The sequence below is a fragment of the Balaenoptera acutorostrata genome, chromosome 4 (genome assembly GCF_949987535.1).
Source record: "Balaenoptera acutorostrata chromosome 4, mBalAcu1.1, whole genome shotgun sequence".
Lineage (NCBI taxonomy): Eukaryota > Metazoa > Chordata > Mammalia > Artiodactyla > Balaenopteridae > Balaenoptera > Balaenoptera acutorostrata.
The window spans coordinates 118,996,745-119,014,809 of NC_080067.1; positions in this window are offsets into that span (position 1 = coordinate 118,996,745).

Sequence of the window (18,065 nt, forward strand, 5' to 3'; positions counted from 1 at the left end):
TTCTCTTCCCTTGTAATTTGATGTCTTTCTTTAGTGTTGTTACTATTCTTTTCTCTTTATTTTTTGTGTGTCTCTTACAGGTTTTTGGTTTGTGGTTAACATGATGTTCATGTATAACAACCTATAGTTATAGCAGTCTATTCTAAGTTGATGATTGCTTAAGTTTGAGCATATTCTGAAAGCACTACATTTTTATTCCCTCCCTCACCCCACATTTTATGCTTTTGACATCACATTTTACATCTTTTTATTTTGTATATTGATTAATTATTTTAAATATAGATGATTTTACTAGATTTTTTAACCTTCAAACTAGCTTTATAGGTGTCCTATCCACTACTTCCACTATATGTTTGATTTACCAGTGAGGTCTTTTTCTTTCATAATTTCCTTGTTTCTAGTATGGTCTTTCCCTTTCTATTTAAAAAAGTCTCTTTAACATTTCTTATAAGGCCAGTTTAAAGGTGATGAACTCTTTTAGCTTTTGCCTCTCTAGGAAACTTTTTATTTCTCCTTTAATTCTGAACGATAATCTTGCTGGGTAGAGTATTTTTGGTTGTAAGGTTTTGGGTTTTTGTTTTTTTCTTTTAGCACATTGGATATATCATGTCAGCCTCTTCTGGCCTGTAATGTTTCTACTGTAAAACCAGCTGATTGTCTTATGGAGAGTTCCTTCTTCATAACTAGGTGTTTTTTTCTTGGTGCTTTTAATATTCTCTCTTTAAGCTTGATATTTTAATTTTAATGTGTCTTGGTGTGAATCTCTTTGGGTTCATCTTGTTTGGGGCTTTCGGTGCTTCCTAGACTTGAATGTCTGTTTTGTTTGCCAGGTTGGGGAAGTTTTCAGCCATTATTTCTTCAAATAGGGTTTCTGTTCCCTTCTCTCTCTCTTGTCTTTCTGGGACTCCTATAATATGAATATTAGTATGCTTAATATTGTCCCAGAGTTCTCTTAAACTATCATTTTTTCCCTTTTATTTATTTATTTATTTATTTATTTATTTATTTATTTATTTGACTGTGCTGGGTCTTAGTTGTGGTACATGGGATCTTTTAGTTGCAGGCTGCGGAATCTAGTTCCCTGACAAGGGATCGAACTCAGGCCCCCTGCATTGGGAGCATGGAGTATTAACCACTGGACCACTGGGGAATCCCCCTCTCTTAAACTATTCTCAATTTTTAATTCTTTTTCCTTTTTGCTGTTCTGATTGGGTGATTTTCACCATCCTGTTTTCCAGATTGCTGATCCATTCTTCTGAATCTTTTAATCTTCTGTTGATTCCATCTAGTGTATTTTTTATTTCAGTTATTGTATTCTTAGTTCTGATTTGCTCTTTTTTATATTTTCCATCTCTTTTTTCAACTTCTCACTGAGTTCATCCATTCTTTTCCCAAGTTCAATGAGCATTTTTATACCTATTACTGTGAACTGTATTTGGTAAATTGCTTTTCTCCATTTCTTTTCATTCTTCTTCTGGGGATTTCTCTTGTTCTTTCATTTGGAAAGTATTCCTTTGTCTCCCCATTTTGCGAAACTCTCTGTGTTTTCTTCTATGTATTAGGGACTATATTCCCAGTCTTCAAATAATAGTCTTATGTATAAGGTGTCCTGTGGGCCCAGTGGCACAATCCCTTCTGGTCACCAGATCCAGATGCTGCAGGTATATCCTCTGTGTAGGCTCAATACATCCTATTGTTGAGATTGGGTCATCATTGCTGCAGGTGCACTAATGAGCAGGATGGCCTCTGGTTCAGCTGGCTGAATGGCTCATCCACAACTGCTGTGGATGCCCTGGTGGGTGGGGGCTGGTCCCCAGTCTGGCTTCCTATGAGCTCTGACCATGTCTGCCATAGGCATGGTGTTGAATAGGGTTGGCCCCCAGCCTGCCTGGCTGCAAGGCCTTACCATGACTGTTGTGAGCACACTGAGGTACAGGTATGACCCTATGGAGCAAAAGCCACCTTGGAGAGGTGCCATTTCTAGCTGGGGCTGCCCACCAGGTGGAGTGGAGCAGGAGCAGCTTTGGAAGGGCTGGCCAGGGTGAGCAGGTTGGTCCGAGCAAGTCCTCAAGGGAGCACTGGGGTGGGGTGCATGACTTTAGCTAAGTTGATTAAGAACGACAGAAGTGTCACTCTCTAGCACCAGGCCAGCTAGATGGAAGGAGCATTTTGTAAAAATTGTGCCCACCAGTGCTTCCGTCACTAGAAAATTCCAGCAGATCCCTGCCCCTCCAGCACCTGCCCCAATATTAGTCAATGACTCTCCTTTTTGTATGACCCAGTGCTTTCCAAGCTGTTGCCTCTTCTCTGGAACTTGGAACCAGTGAGTTTGCACGCAAGTCCTTCAAGAGCAAAATCTTGATTTCCCATAGCCCTCCAGCTCTTGCAGATGTAAGCCCCACTGGTTTTCAAAGTCCGATGTTATTGGGGCTCATTTTCCCAATCCAGGTCCCCTAGGCTGGGAAGCCCATTCTGGGGCTCAGACCCCTCAGTCCTCAGCAGGGAACTTTGCTGTTGTGACATTTCTCCTGCTTATGGGTCACCACAGTGGTGGTATGGGTTCTATCTAGACTGAGTCTCTGCCCTTCCTACCTATCTTGATGTCACTGTTTCTTCATAAGCTTTAAATAATTTGTAGAACATGTAGAAATGATCTGCTAGTCTTCAGGTTGTTCTCAGAGATAGTTATTGTATCTATAGTTGTAGTTTTGGTGTGTCTCTGGGAGGAGGTAAGCTCAGGATTTTCCTACTTCACCATTTAATCCACAAGTCTTCCAGACAGTATTTTAAGCCCTTTAATTTTACTATTTATTTTAGTACTCATAAGTCTATAAGTTAAGAAGTACTATTATGAGCATTTTGCCAAAGAATAAGTTCATAGAATTAAATCATTTTCCCAAGATTACTCAAGTAGGAAGTGGCAGTATTTGGTTGGTCAGTTTCTGTGTGTATAGATGGGTAGATGTGTCTGCGTGCAAATGTGTATTAATCCTGAAGTAAAGTAAAGTAAAGTAAAGTATAACCTGCAAGGAAAAGGAAAGTGCCAGAATAGGGTTCCAAATCCAGATAGTCTGGCTCCAGAAATGATGATCTTAATCTCAGTGCTGTACTTCTCTGAGAGACCTGAAAATCTAATTGGGTAGCTAAAATGTACTTATCAGAAACCTACTCAACAAAACTAGAGGGTGGGAATATTTAACAAGTACATAGAGAGCTATGGGAATTCAAGGAAGAAAGTTATCACCTCTGCCATGGTGAGCTGGAAAGATAATATGTGATCCGGGGTAGGATAGTACTTGCGATGATTTTTTTCCTACTTGGTGTCATCCTTAACATACATGTATATATACATGCATAGGAAATGACTGCTGCTTATTTGAAAATAGAGATGTTCATTCATTTAGTTCTCTGTAAAGAAGCAGGAGCTAATCCATAGAATATAAATATTTCCAAGTTAATTGTAGAGATAAAACACATTTTTAGAAAATTAAGTTCTTAATTGTGTATGTGTGTGAAAATAAAATTGTAAATTGGCATGCATTTAGCATTGCAGTGTGTAATAAGAGTGTGTCACTATCTTTATTCATTTGTTTGTTCTTTAGTATTCTAGAGTAATGAACAATGTGCTATGATCTAGAGGACAGCTGCATACTTTCTTGATAATCATTATAGTATCTGATATAATTTCAGAATGACATAACTTTGCCAAAAATAATCAAAATAAGGAAAGTAGAAAATAAGTGAAGGCATAAGATGCTTAAATAACTTTAGGTGGGCCCTTGATGCTCTTGAGCATTTATATTTAATTCCTCAATCTATTCATTAACAACTCCTTAATAATTTCTCACCCCTTCAGATTACATTACTTCATGCCATCCTTAGCCTCTAAGAACATAAAAGCAACCAGAAAGAATTCCAACAAACCACTACCGCCACATTCACATATCTACCTACCTGTCTGCCAACATAGATGAAAGTCTCTCCCAGTACCAAAGATAAACTTTCCATGTTTCTCACTAAAGCTGCCTTTTACTCCAGATCTCACTTCCTCTCTGAAAATACTCTGACAATTCTTCCCACAAATCACCAGATTTTCTTCTCTAAAAATTCTTCCCATTAACATCCACCACTGTCTAACATACTATACGTTTTCTTGTTTATCTCGGGTATGGCTGTTGCCTCCACTACAGTGTAAACTCTGTAAGGTCAGAGGTGTTTGATGTGTTTTCTACTGCTCTACCACACCACCCTATGATAACTCATATTGCACAATGAGCATTTATTGAAAGTATAAATGAGTAGGATTTTCAGAAGCTTGTGTCAGGTTTGTACATTGGAAACTCATCATCCAAATTCAAAATAAAATAAAAAATGTAAGCCTGAAGGGGAAAAGTCCAAGCACAGATAATATGACTACAATTTTAAGCTTTTATGTGAGAGCATGAGACTTGGATAGAATCAGGAGGTTATAGAAAGGCAATTCAAATTCTTAAAATTTATATGAAACACCGAAACTTCTTAGCTTTCTATGGCATCAGCCTAAAACCTGAAGTTTAGGCTGTATTTTATTCTAATTTTAGGTAAAGACAAACAAAAGGAATAGGACCTTTACAAATAATGCCTGTGAATTTAAGCTGCCAACTTTAACACAACTCTATAGCCTCATGTCTTCTTTCATTTATCTTCATTTCTCATCCTCAATTGTCTAGCTTTCTGAAGTAACTTTAAATAGCTACTATATGACTCATAAATGCATATTGCAGATGATATACTGTAAAAGCATTTTAATCTTTCTTATTCATCTAGATTTTTTTTTAACTGGTTAGTAACTTAGCAACATGCGAAATGAGTTTTCTCAGAGGCCTATTTCCCACCTATGTATGGATTGGGTTGTCAGAATTTAGCTAAATAGGGCTAAAAGAGAGGATTGTTTCATCTACATAATGACCATAGGATTCTTTCTATCTCTCTGCACAAAACTCGTAATCTCTGAAAGATTAGCCATATATAATCATTCTGTCTACGGGGAGCTCAGACACTAAGAAATAATAGAACCTGGCAGTCTTTTCTATTTGAACTACATAGAAAGGGACTTATAAAGTTTTAGAAGAAAGATCCCAAAAGCATTGAAAAAAGAATACAATTTTCTTGGCTTTTCTGCAGACAATCCATTGGTCTTAATTGCACAAGAGGTTGCACGTTAAAAGTAGGGATAAAGGTTTGTGAAATAGGATGGCGCTTTTATATCTGTACCCTTGTCAAATTGTCTAATGAAAAGGCATAAATAGTATTGCAGTCTATTTTCTGCCAATATTTTAAAATTTCCTTGGAATGTTATTAACTCTTTACTTATATGAGTTTTTTCAACTACTACATTCGGTATACATCAAATTTTTTTACAATCTATCATACTTTTGAAAAATTAAACTATTTTGGGGGATATAAATGACAACTTTGGTCTTATTGAATGACAATTCTTTCATCTCTTTTATGTGTGTATGTGTGTATGTATGTATGTGTATATTTTAATTCCTAACCTGCTGAAATTAAATATAAATTCCAACACTCAAAAGTTTGTAACACTTAAGGGTACATATAATATGTTATTTCTTTTTTGTAACCAGTTATCATAGTTACAAAACACGTTAAGTGAATGAGGTAATAAATGAATGGATGCACTTTTACAAATATGTGTATGGTGAAACTAGGGACGGATAGAGCTGTCCATATCTCAGCATGAATCTAAACTACTCCTACTCCAAGTTCAGAGAGGCCTGAAGATGCCTAAAAGCTTGATTGATGGTTTGGTCCAAATTTCATTGGATTTAGGCCATTTACATGAAAGAGCTTGGTTTGAGTACAGTATCTTAGCTTTGAAGAAGAGTTGCAATTTTGAGTATAACATCTCTCATTCATATATATTTTTAAATAAATTTATTTATTTATTTGTTTATTTTTGGCTGTGTTGGGTCTTTGTTGCTGCGCGTGGGCTTTCTCTAGTTGTGACGAGTGGGGGTGAGTGGGCTTCTCATTGCGGTGGCTTCTCTTGTCACAGAGCACAGGCTCTAGGCGCACAGGCTTCAGTTGTTGTGGCACGTGGGCTCAGTAGTTGCGGCTCGCGGGCTCTAGAGCACAGGCTCAGTAGCTGTGGCGCATGGGCTTAGTTGCTCTGCAACACGTGGGATCTTCCCAGACAGGGCTCGAACCCATGTCCCCTGCATTGGCAGGCAGATTCTTAACCACTGCACCACCAGGGAAGCCCCCTATATATTTATTCAACAAATAATATGTGAACAATTATTATCTGTCAGTAGCTGCTCTGGGCACTGGAATTGACCTCAATGAACTCATATTCCATTGGGAATTTAGACGATAAACAAGTGTACTAATGAATAAAATATGTAATCCCTGGTAGGGATAGTTTCATTGAAATAAATAAAGCAGGGAAATGAAACTGAAAATGGTTCATGATGTGAGGGTCTACATCTAAATATGGAGGTCAGGAAAGACCTCATTCTGGAGGTCACAGGTGATTTGAGAGCAGAATATTGGGAAGAATAGTGCATTAGTCCAAGTGGGCAATGATAATTGTACAAACCTTGGTTGTGTGACTGGAAATAGAAAGAAATGTTTGGATTTCAGAAACATTTTGGAAATAGAGTCTACAAGACATGCTAATAACATTTTCTAAATCAAGTTTGCGGGGGGGTCTGAAGTTGTGGGGAAGAGTGTTGCTAAAGGACCAAGGATACAAAATAGCACTTGAAATTTGATTTCTCTATGTGAAAGTGATTGGGGGTCTGCATAAGTGGATCTGAAGCTAAGCAGGTAGGTCTGGGATGGATATAGGAATTTGGAGACATTCATAGTTGGTTTTCAAATCTGCCTCAGGAGATAGAATCTATGAGATAGTATATATAGAGAATAGTAAGTTAACCGTGGTGTCCTGGAGTGTAGCCATATTTGAGTATCAGAAGAAGAGCAAGGGATATGCAAAATTCAGGCAGTCTGCTTAGCAGTAATCATCCAGATGAATAGCATAAAATGTCTCAGCCCTACTCTGATGTTGATGCTCAGCAGTGGTACTTCAATACCTATTAAGGGGGGTGGTAGAGGGGTGGGTGTAGAACTGGGAAGTTGGAGAATGGAAAGAAGTTATGTACTTGCCCGAAATGGCTTGGTATACTAAGCAGATTTTCAAGACTAGCTCCCAGGCCCAGAGAAATGAGACTGGAGACCATATACCCATTGGGGTTACAAGCTGGAGACTAGATGTCAAAAACAAGGCAGAAGAGTCAGAGCTCTGGTGTCTACTTCTCCTCATCGTGAGGGCACTGGAGCTCAATGAATTACGCCAGCCTTACTAACTGTGGGCTCTGGCTGTATTCTTTGAGGTTAGATAAATGACTACTTGACTATAATTCTTCAGTTTCCCCCTTCGATAGTATTGTTAGCTTTTAATAGTTTATCTGACTGTACATACTCGAAGTATTTATTGAAACTACCTGCGCCAAATACTTTTCCAAGTTTGAGGGAAACAGCCATGAACAAGATCAATAACTCTGCTTTCATGGACCTTATCAGACTCCATAGAAGGAGTAAAGGATAATTAGAGATAGTATTAGCTGTGGTAAAAATTTAAATGTAGAGAATAATGTGAAAAATTGATGACTAGGGAAATACTATTATATTTTGGGCAAGAAGGTCAGAGAAAGCTTTTCTGAAGAAGCGAGATGTGAGCTGAGATTAGTGATAAGATGTGACAGGAAAGAGGACCCTGTAAATATTCAGGGTTACAGCTCTCTACGCAAAGGGAACAGCTAGGGCAACAGCTCTTGCGTTGATGTGAACTTGATATGTGTGAGAAATCAAAAGAAGGCTGGAGCTTAATGAGCAAGGAGGTGGTGGGTTTAAAATGAGACCAAAGGTATAGCTACACTTTTTATTTAACAAGTTAATCCTAATAGAAGTGGGGAAAACCCCATTTTTCTATCCCTAGGATACTAAGTTCCAGGCTAAATAAGTCTTATATAAGGCCCATTATGGTAGAAAGAAATTCAAATCCTACCTCTGCAATTTCATAACTGCGTGTTTGGGCAATTTATTTAATCCCAAATTCTATGTATTTGCTCACTTTAAAATTGGAATTAAGTACTCCATAGTGTTAAATAGTGGTATATCCCTTTTAGAGTTGCTATTTGAATTAAATTAATATATGTAAAAACACATAAATTGAATCTAGCATAGAGTGTACAATGTGTGCTACTATTATTACTACTGAAGACCAGTGAATCAGATAACCCTCAGCTATTACTCACAACTAAATGAGAAGTCCCTTTAACTATAGATAAAGATGTCAATGCCCAGTATTAATTCAACCATTATCAAAATGCTGCCCAGATACAAAGCAGAGTAAATTAGGATGTTCTGATGGCTTGTGAACCATTAGTCATGAAACAAGCTCAGTGTTATCAAATAAAAAAAAAATCAATACAGACATTTTCATCTGGTGGCTTCTGGAAGCAAATCGAAAATGCCAGAGGAAAAAAGCCCAATGGATGTCACCACACATTTTGTTTAAGAGTTACCAACTCTTTCTTTATATATCAGTGAAATTGATAACACTGATTATACTTGAAAACGGATTTCAGAAAATGCATGACAAGTATTATTTTGTATAGTCTTCTTGAAATACAGAGTGAAAGAATGCATGGGATGAGTAAGTCAATCTCTGCAAAACTTAAAATTTACAATAGTCCTGTAGAATGTTATTGATTGGGAGAGTAGGACAAGCTCACAATGCTCCCAGTAGTAGCCCCTAAGCAGCTGAGGTTTCCATTCCCAGCTCCGCCATACTGCCAGTGATAAGTGAGGTGCATTATTTGGCTGATCCTATGCAGCCATGGAATATCAAAAGGCCCAGCATCCCAGGAGAGAAAGGTGAGGGAACACACTCTTTTGCAGCATGATGAATAAGGTTCTTCCACACAAGCAGCTGCCAAGCAGATGAGCAGCTTTTTACAGAGTCAGGGTACACAATGTGAGCTGGGCCCAGAACTAATCAGATGTAATTAAGACAGACATGTTATGGTCCAGTAGTGTTGACAGGGTTGGGATTCCTGTAGCTTTAAATGAAGCATGTTATAATCAGGATCTAATTGAAAATCTGGAAGTGATACAAAACCTTTACCCTTCAGGGCCTAACAGGAGGTCTCTTTGGGTCCCGGTGTGCACCTTATTAGATTGTGAATGCTCAATTAGACAGTTACTTAAAAAAAAGTAAGCAAATAGAACAACAGTTATATATGGTTAAAAGGAGCACAATTTAAATTCACATCTGTTTGGACAGGATTCTGAGTTGCCTCTAAAGTTAAAATTTAGGGTTTGTCTTTATTTTATATGTACTATTATGTTGTAGCTACTATTATATACAGCCCCCCAGAAATGTTTGGGCAATTGGCTGGATACAATACGTTTCATTAAATGCCTCTGATTTGTAGGATTTGGAAGAGGTATGCTCATCCAAACTATTCTCTAATAAACATGTAAAAGATTCATATTTCACAATCTCATACAACATTTTAAAATTAGCTTTGACTAATACAGATGGCCACAAATTTCACTAGTACGCCTTTTTCTTATTCAAGTTGTTTGATTTTTGAGAGTTATTTAATATTGTTATAGTGTGACTCGGATTTTAAGTGTATTATAGTCATTTAGCTCTCCTTACCCTCCTTGCCACACGTACAAATAACATTAAATAGCCTAAGAGGACCTGGATTTTACTCTTCACAAACCTTCAGGTAATTCTTTAGATCACTCTGTTTAGTATTTAATAACATTAAGGTTGTTTTTGTTTGTTTGTTTGTTTAGCATAGCATTAGCTTAGATTGGGGGCAGTGTCTCTGTGGCCGTGTTTTAGCTGTATATTCATCAGGAAATATCTCCTAGAGATAGCTCTTCATTTTAAAATTTGTTCTCTAAATGCAGTACTAACAGCTAACCTTGAATATTTTCCAATTATTTCATGTTAAGTTTGGGAATAGATCTGATTGTTATCCAGTAATCCTAGTGAAAAATTCAAGATAACATCAACTCTCCCTAAAATGTCATCTTTGTTGATTTGCCGTCTTATCAATTTACAGTTTAATTTTACAGATGATCGGTTCAAAATGCCAAGTAACAGATTCAGGGCCAGGAGCAAGCAATGCTTGCTTCTCACTGCATTCAGGTCCCCTTCCAAGTCTCGTTTTATCAGCGAGGACCTCTCAAACCAGAGTCCGTAAAATACCACTTCAGTCCCTTGCTTGCCCCTGCTTTCTTCCTTCTTATCGAACTTTTCATCGTATGGCATATATATGTTCATAGTTTATCATCCTAACGTCTGTTTTCCTCCATGAGCAAAGGAACTTTGTTTTGCTCACTGCCATCTCCACACTTACTGGTACAGCACTGGGCAGCATAGTAGGTCCACAGGTGAATTTGAATGAATGAATGAATGAATGAATGAGTGAAAAGATTACAAAGTCAATGCTTGCCTTTGGAGATTTATCCTGAAAATTAAATTTGAGACTTACAGACTGAAAATTGCATGTTTCAACACAACTAAGTGTGCAAGTTTCCCATGCCTGAATGATTTCATTTTTGTCCCAGCTGTAGTCCCTGATTTGAGTTCTTGAAAGTGTGGAGTGATTTGATCTGTTGGCTTTTATTTACTCTCTGAATTTTTATTTTCCCTACACGTGTACTCTTTACATTGCCAACAAAACGTATGCAATTTCTACTTTACCAATTAATTAGTGCACACATGTTTTGGTGGGAAAAAAAAACTTGTTACAAGTATTTATAATAAAATAATGTAACATGTTTGAGGAGACAGAACATTTGTTGCTCTTGTAACCTGATATAGAGATGGTTTCTGCCATGCAGCAGTCAGCTTGTGGGAATTTATAGGTGTGAAATTGGCCACAGATTCTAGAAATATTTTACCTATAAACAGGACACTCATTGTTAGGAAGAGGATAAAAGAAAGTTAATTTCAATCATGCTTATTGCTTTCAAATATAAGATTGTTTCCAGTATAGATGAGCACATACATCTTGATAGAATATCTTTTTTTTTTTCCTGTTTTTTGTCACTATGATGTTATTCATATCAATACAGACATTTTTTCCAAAGTGGATCAGTTCACTAAATGGACTTTTTCCTGATGCAATTAACCCAAATCAACAAACAAATCTATTTTATTTCTACTGGATTTCCAGCTATACTTGACATGTTACCAAGAGATTCCCATTGTGTGAATACAACATTGAAATAATTGTTTAAAATTCTAATAAAAACATTTAACACATTATTTTATATTTATTTTATTCTGTAATTTTACCTAATAAAAATAATTTTAACAAGTTTGGATTTATCAGAGAAATGAATTAAAAGAAATGTTAAGTAATTAATCTACCCATTAAAATCCTGAAATGTACAGTTTATTTCAGTTTATAGTCCAGTGATATTTTGAAAGGTATTGCACTGTTTTCTGAGCAGTACACTTTAGAGTTGTTTTTACAGAATGGCAGCTTGAATTTCACCAGATGTGAAATCATTTGGTTGTGTAAACACATTTTTTTCTGAAATGGCAGGGTTTTCATTTCACTTTGAAAAAAAAAAAAAAAGAGAGAGCTTGTAAATGGATAATGTCTATAGGTTGAGCAGAACATCTCAGAGGGGTCCAGGGCTAAGATCCACTGAGGTGATTTACAGTCTGAGGTAAACAGATTGGCTCAGATAACACTGGCTGATCGATGCTCCCCATCTCTCCAGCAGGAAATGTCTTGGGGAGGCAGGGGAATGCCTTTTGCAAACCCTTCTTCAAATTCTGAGCTTCCCTGACCCCACTCTCTCCTTTCCCTGAAGAATTGAGAACTAAGGAAATCAAGATTCTCTTTCTTCTGCTTTGAAATATTCTACCGAGTTTTATTTTCTATACATTCCTACATCTGAGAAAAGAGCAACTGAATGAACTGTTTGACAAATTTACCTTAAATAATTTTTCATAATAAATATTGAGCTATCTTTCCCAACAGTGCAGGCAAATGTGGAAATGGGCTTTTTACATTTTTATGGGGTGTTATAAGTAATTGAAAGTGATGTTTGCAATAAAGTTTCCATTTTACCCTTTAATTGGCCTAGTAAATGAATATTACTTTACTATTTAATTTTTCCATCCCTTCTGGGAACCTGTTTCAAGAATTTCAAACTACTTTATCACATAGATGAAACATGTTGTTGAATGCTGTGATTGTCCTGGGAGTGAAAGAATACTGTATATTGATAGCTTGAGAAGGAAAGAGCTCAAAAAATGATGCTTACCAAATTAAAATCTCAGCTTCTGAATTTTCAGGTCAGTTTTATTCATTTTTTTTCTATACCACCTATATTCTACTCCTTCTGACACCATATTCTATCAAGAACATGTAATAGAGTTCTTACAACTGTCACAAAAGACTCATTTAAAATCTGTGAAATTTAAAAGACTGGATTTGTAAAATCAATTCAAAGAAGGCCTTACAAAAACATCCTGCATTATTGTTATGTATTTTGCTGTTAAGAAGGTTTGTGTAATAAGTATCAGCTTGCTTATTCCTCTGAGAAAAACTATCTCAGATTTATATCCTGTTATTAATTTTAAGCATCTGCATATCTGTTTCAGTGGGCTTTTGGAGATTGAATATTCTGCAAAATTGATTCTGATTTTAATACTGTCTTTCAGCTGTATCCTAAGGTTTTTCCATTTTCTCAAACTTCATCTATGTACATTTTAAAAAGTTAACATGAAAGTAGAGAATAAATTGGAGAGAATACCATTCTCAACTTTCATCACTTTATTTTGCCTTAATGAACCATATCAGGTGGTGAGCAGTGTAAATGTGGAAATGCTCAGAAGGAAGCAGAGTTGTGTACGCAAAGGAGAGCAGAGACTGATTAGATTACTCAGACATGTGTATGGCGTATATAGTTCCTGTACTAACAACTCAGTTCCTGGAATTTTGTCTGCCCCCTCCATTTTACTTTGGCCAAAAATAAACCCTGTGTGGTGTATCTGTCCTCATTAAACATTTTAACTTATCTCCTGATTGGAGTACTGTGGAATGTAACATATACAAAGACAATATTGTAGATGGTGAGTGAGTGAGTAGAAGTCATAGAGTTGAAAGAGGTAACATTTTATGCACCCATTCTAAAATGTCAGGCTTGTATACTAGGATTCTATTATATTCGTTTTATGAAGTTAGACAACTTTTCCCCAAAAGTTTGTTTCCAGGGTCAGCTCCATAGTTCAGTATTGCCCATTTCTTATTTTCTTTAGGTATTCCTTTATTTAGTACAATATGATTAAAGGACAGCTCTCAGCTTTTGAAGGAAAAAGGGAAAAACCCTTCATTTTTATTATTGTTTCGGAACATTTATTATATATTTCTACCCATTGGGATAGTCCTTTGTTTTTTATTTTGTTTTGGAAAATTTATTAGATATTTCCGTCCATTGGAATGCACGTGATTGTTTCAAGTGAGTTAATGAAGCATGCCGAGGGCAAATATCAATTCACAGTATAATCAATTCACCCTACAGTGGGTGAAAAACTGAAGATAGGAATTTACTTTTTGGCTTAGAATTCTAAATTATTACAAATAAAGGGTGTTTCTCAGCATAAAGGATTTACTTGAAGAAAAGTTTAAGCATAAGCCTTCTAACAGGATGTGTCTATACCACAGTTTATTAATTGAAAATCTACACAACCACATTTCACAAAACCATATATTCTTTGTAAGACATTTATCTCATGTTAAAATGAAATCCTCATTTATTTTTTATAAACATTATTTTGATTCTATTTCTTTTCTTATATAATTAATATTGTACAGGTTTAAACACCTTTTAGAGAATTTAATACATCTTTTAGCCCCAGTGATGTTTTTTCAGTGTTTGTTTTATTGTTTTCTATAGTGGTTGATATTTAAAACTATCTTTCATTTTTGGTCCTTGCTCAAATGCATCTCACCACTTTAATTACAATTCTAAACTCTTCTTAAACTTTTGGATGAATTCTATTGAATTGGCAAGAATTCATGTACATATGTAAAAAAAAAAAACTGTTGTTTTCTCATTTTAATTTCTTGCAATTAAAAAAATTATTTTACCTCAGATATAAGATTCCCTCCAAAAATGACTATTTATTGGCACACTTAATACTTTTAATTATTTTCAAATCATATCAGGTTAGCAATGGTAACAGTATCAATTCTGAGATTTTATTTGTGCCTTTGGAAGAGCATATATAATAGCATGCATGACTTATTTCTATAAGAAATGAAAATGACAGCACCTTCACCATGTGTCAGGAACTCAGCCAAGCGCTTTACATATCTTCATAATTCCCACTAAGCCACATATTAATCCCCTTTCCTGATGAGGAATTCGGGACCCAGAGAATTAAATAACTTACTGAACATCAGACTGTCGTCTATGTTGCAGTCAGAATTCAAACTTGGTCTCTATAATTCCAAATCTTGTGCTCTTTTCTCTGAATTCCATTATGTCTAAAAAAATTAATTGAAAGCATGAAGACTGGTTTCTGGTAATGTGACCTAAACTTCAGTATACCTGATAATGTATATTTGGTGATGAAAAGAATACAGCTCCTTTACTTTGAATGGCATACTATGTTGTCATAATGCACAGATTTGGAAGTTTCAATTGTGCCAGAAGAAAGTATCCAGCTTCTTTGTGTGTATTTATTAAATCTGTTTGCTTTACATGTAGAAGTCTTTTCAGTACAGTGAACTCAAAGGAACTATTCATACCCTGTGTAACCATTAGATTGTCATTATATTGATTATGTTTTGAAATTTTTGTAGCACTCAGATATTTTGGTAGAAACAAGTTTTAACCTGTAACTTCCTTCTCAAAAGAGGTGAAAATGGAGATTTTCAAGTGAAATCCTTTATAGATAACTCAATTAGTGGAATTCCTTCAGCAGTATAATTAAAATACAAATTATCTTCTTGCTTGATAAATTTTTTTAATATATGCTTTAATGAACAACTTGCACTTGGAATAGTCATTAATTTTAAATTATTTAAAACTTGGTGTACAACTTTTAACCAATTAAAAGAAACAAAAAACAACTTTTTGACCGGCAATTTTAAAACCATTTTAGAGGAAGTGTAAGAAGAAGCTGGCATTCTGTTTCAGAACATCCTAAAATAAAAGAAAGAAATTCTACTCCCATGCTAAAGTAATATTTCATTACTATTTTCTAAAAAGAACAATTCACTCTTTTCAAAGGGGCCATAAAATAGAGAAATAGACAACATGGACTACTGAAAAATTCTGACACTTAAACCCTGCTTCCTGAGGAGAAGCATATTATCATTTATAATGTGCTTGGTCCTTCATAATCTCACCAGGGTCAGGGACCACTTTTTTTAAAAAAAGAAAAAAACATCAAATAAGCAGTACAGAATGAGCTAGGTGGGGGGAGGAGGGGAATGTACCTTTAAACCCAGAGGCTTTTTGTTCGTGTGTTGCCAATCAATCACTCCAGCTGGTGTGCTTATAGGTTCTCTTGATGATTTGTTTTCACAAGATCCTTAGAGAATTCTAATCATAAAAGGACCTGCTCCTCTCCACCAAGAGGTATATAAAGTAAACTGACACTTTAAAAAATATATCCACAACACGGAAGTCTACATTAGTGAATTTAATTTAAACAATTATGAGAATAATATATCTCTATTTCACTCATCCCCGTACAAATGATTTCACATACAGTGAAACACTAAAGTCTAAGACAAGACATTGGACTTTTTGGGGATAACTCCTATAGAAAAGAGAAACTGGTTTTCTTAGGCTTTCCTGAGAGTGTATCATTTTAATGATCTTCATTGCTGGTTGCATTTCATTACAACATCATACAATATTCAGACTTGGGTTTTAGCGGTGGGATGATAAAGTTCCACCTTCAGAACACTGTTGATTAAAAGAGAATCCTAGCAGTTTGTTTATTAGAATGTTGTTAGTCGTCCTCCCTTCTAACAATATGGTAACAGGGTCTCACCATATTTCCATAAAAGAAATATATCAGTATATTTAGACAATTTCTTTATACAGCTTGGAGAAATGGTATTTTATTTACACAAAGCATCCATTTTTCATTTCTCTCTTCCCAAGGGAGCTGACATAAATCAAAACAACTCAAATGTTTTTAATTTCAGTGTGAGATCAGCAGCTGTTCCTCAGAACTCCAGTTGCCACAAAAGAGGGATTTTTGTGAGCCACAAGTCAGACAGACAATGTAGTAAGATCTAGTTACATACTATGATACTTACTGTGCATATGCCCATTAGAGATCATAATAACAAAGAATTGTGTTTACTTAAACTCACAGTTTTGCAAAAGTCAAACAGTTATGTAATTGTCCCTATAGCACTGTGAATCATGGTGGTAGAGAAATGTAATCAATTAGTGACAAGCTCCTTTGATGTACTCTATAGTGGGTTGACATAATAAATGACCCATTGAAGAGTACTGGGCTAAACTAGACTGCTTAAAAGGAAATTGAGTTCAAGTGAATATTTCCAACAGTTTATTCTGAATGTTTATACTTTATTCAGTTCCTACAAAATGTGTAATTAGGCTATCTGCTTAGTTTACCAGAGGAAAGAGAAGTAAATGTGAAAGTTTCAACTGAATGCCAGCCACGTCTTTTATTTAAAAATAAAGAAATCAAAAGCAAACTTGTTAAAGCCAAAGCAGAATTGAGAATTAGACTTTGAGGTTTTGTGAGTCTTAAAAATTAAACTTATATTAAAGGACTATGACAACATAACATTTTCCATTCTCCTGTTGTAAACACATGGTGTTAAAAGCTAGTTTTCATAAGATTAGATGTACCAGAAAAAAATATGTGTTTTACAGTTCGAACACCTTTTGGAGTAGCTACAAAAAATAGGGAATGATGACCAGCACAAAGACTATGGCAGATATGGTTCTGACTCAAAGTTAGTGATTCTGTAAGCACTTAGCATTAGTTTCTGAACCCGCTTTAGAATTTAAAGCTTCTCTCAGAAGAGACCGATCTGACCCCCATGGCCCAGGGTCTCTTTTGATATAACTTAAACTCTAAGTGGAAATTTGACCTGGAACTAAACTAATCTCTTTAAGTTCTTTTTAAATAAGACAAATCCATTTCAATTGGAAATCTATGTAACTTGTGCTTCCTGAACATCTCACAGAACCTGTCCAGGATTGGGCAAACGAGATCCAAACAGAAAGCCTTGGTTTCAGCAATTGATGGACATCAGGTGATCCCAATGAGTCCATGTTCTTCTTCTAGAAACTAAATGGCATCTTCAAATTGTAATTGTATTGTTAAGTCTACACATATGATGTTACCTTTAATCATTTAAATCTTGTATATCTGGGAATTGGCCCAACTGTGCTGCTGTAAATATGAAGATATGTAAAAGATGGATCATTTCCATACATTCTGCTCTCTGGTCTAAGGAAAATTGACTATTGATGTGTCACAGTGTTACGTTTTAACTTTTAAATGAAAAAATAAATAAATGTATCTGTGCCAACATTGATGTGCCTTATGCAAGGCGTCTCATAAGAAATTTTTGACACAGTTTGATTGGAGGAATCTTTATCCCACCTCACCACCAGAGAATGAGTTTGAAAATATTATGATTCCATTCTTCACCTTGATTTCCAAAAGTTTTGATGTTCAGTCATAGCTACTGGATTTGCAAGTATAGATTTCATAATTACTTGTATCTTGTTTGCCGATCTCCTTTTCTATTTTTCACCTCTGTATATGCAAATGTTACCCAAACTATTGTGATTTTAAAACATGAGACTTGTTATTCAGACATATGAAATTTTAGGCTTACCTTTATCTAAATCCACCAAATCCATACACCTTAGATTTTGAGTATTTTGTCCTTTTTATTATTGTTTTGGGAGAGTGGGAGAGAAAGGATTCCATCTCATTAAATGAGTCA